General features: G+C 47.6%; 3 non-coding genes across 3 annotated transcripts; all 3 read left to right on the top strand.

The window, feature by feature from the left end:
- The first annotated feature begins 407 nt into the window (after nt 1-407).
- Nucleotides 408-595, top strand: LOC140283344 (U2 spliceosomal RNA). Its single transcript, XR_011910048.1, has one exon. It is a non-coding gene; the product is annotated as a U2 spliceosomal RNA (small nuclear RNA).
- A 411-nt stretch (nt 596-1006) lies between these two features.
- On the top strand, nt 1007-1120 carry LOC140283534 (U5 spliceosomal RNA). The gene has a single exon (XR_011910131.1). It is a non-coding gene; the product is annotated as a U5 spliceosomal RNA (small nuclear RNA).
- A 275-nt stretch (nt 1121-1395) lies between these two features.
- LOC140283335 (U2 spliceosomal RNA) lies at nt 1396-1583 on the top strand. The gene has a single exon (XR_011910040.1). It is a non-coding gene; the product is annotated as a U2 spliceosomal RNA (small nuclear RNA).

Below are 1583 nucleotides of genomic sequence, written 5' to 3'. Positions count from 1 at the left end.
AGAACTCATGAAAGTAAGCTTATTCTCGGATTCCTGAAACTTTAGATTTGCTCTTTCTTTTACTGCAAAGTACAACGTTGAGCAGCACTAATGAGTTGTTTCTATTTTTGGCAGGCTTTACCTTTGCGGATGAAGCCCTTTCTGTCTGTGCAAAAGAAATCTTGTTACTGTGCAGAGTGACTTCTCTGAGTAGAGTCGCCTCACTTGTTGCGACTGTGCCGATGTTGCTTGAATGGTGCTCGCTGGAGCGTGTGGTAGTGTAAAGTTATACCATTTAAAAGGGCTGAAGAGTGCTCAGTGCAGCGGGTGGGCGGAGGTGCAAAGTGACACTATGGCCATAAAAAGAACACCGCTACAAGTGCGCATTGTGCCAGGAAGGGCCCTCGGACGTGAACCAGTGGACAGTTATCGCTTCTCGGCCTTTTGGCTAAGATCAAGTGTAGTATCTGTACTTATCAGTTTAATATGTGATATGTCTATGCAAGGACTACATATTAAATGGATTTTTATCAATAGGAGTTGAAAAAGGAGCTTGCTCCGTTCACTCCAAGCATCGACCCGGTACTGCAGTGCAGCTGGGAACGGTGCGGTCTCCTCTGCTCTTGTGAAAAAGCAAACAGCGGTGCAGGATGGAAGTTTCAGGGAGCCTAAGATGAAACTTTCTTTTAATCTGCTGATAAAAGAGAGTGAATGCGAAGCAGACTTTAACACGGCTCTGGGAGCGAGCCGAGTGCGGGCTAACCGGGAGAATTGCTTGAAAGAAACGCGACACCGAATGAGCAGTCAGATCAAAGCCTCAATACGGTGTTCCCGTGTTGTTTGTGGCTGCCTTGTCTTTTGCACAGAGTAAAAGACAAGGCAGCCATCGAATAGGGCCCGATTGTTCCTACTTGGTCAGCCGAGGAGCAAGGGGGGGGAGCAAGCGTCTCAACCAAGCAAAGCTCACCATGGGGAAGGTGGCTATGCCAACTAGCCTGATGCCCTGCTCCCGCAGTGATGGATAATCATACACTGGTTTCTCTTCATAATGTACAAGTCTTTCGCCTTTTACTAAAGACTTCCGTGGCGAGCAGCACTAATGAATTGTTTCTATTTTTGGCAGGCTTTACCTTTGCGGGTGAAGCCCTTTCTGTCTGTGCAAAAGAAATCTTGTTACTGTGCAGAGTGACTTCTCTGAGTAGAGTCGCCTTACTTGTTGCGACTGTGCCGATGTTGCTTGAATGGTGCTCGCTGGAGCGTGCGGTAGTGTAAAGTTATACCATTTAAAAGGGTTGAAGAGTGCTCAGTGCAGCGGGTGGGCGGAGGTGCAAAGTGACACTATGGCCATAAAACGAACACCGCTACAAGTGCGCATTGTGCCAGGAAGGGCCCTCGGACGTGAACCAGTGGACAGTTATCGCTTCTCGGCCTTTTGGCTAAGATCAAGTGTAGTATCTGTACTTATCAGTTTAATATGTGATATGTCTATGCAAGGACTACATATTAAATGGATTTTTATCAATAGGAGTTGAAAAAGGAGCTTGCTCCGTTCACTCCAAGCATCGACCCGGTACTGCAGTGCCGCTGGGAACGGTGCGCTCTCC

This window comes from Leuresthes tenuis, unplaced genomic scaffold, assembly GCF_036924035.1.
Source record: "Leuresthes tenuis unplaced genomic scaffold, fLeuTen1.0.hap1 SCAF_23, whole genome shotgun sequence".
Lineage (NCBI taxonomy): Eukaryota > Metazoa > Chordata > Actinopteri > Atheriniformes > Atherinopsidae > Leuresthes > Leuresthes tenuis.
The sequence above is the reverse complement of the archived record's forward strand: the minus strand, read 5'-3'. Positions and strand labels throughout refer to the sequence as shown.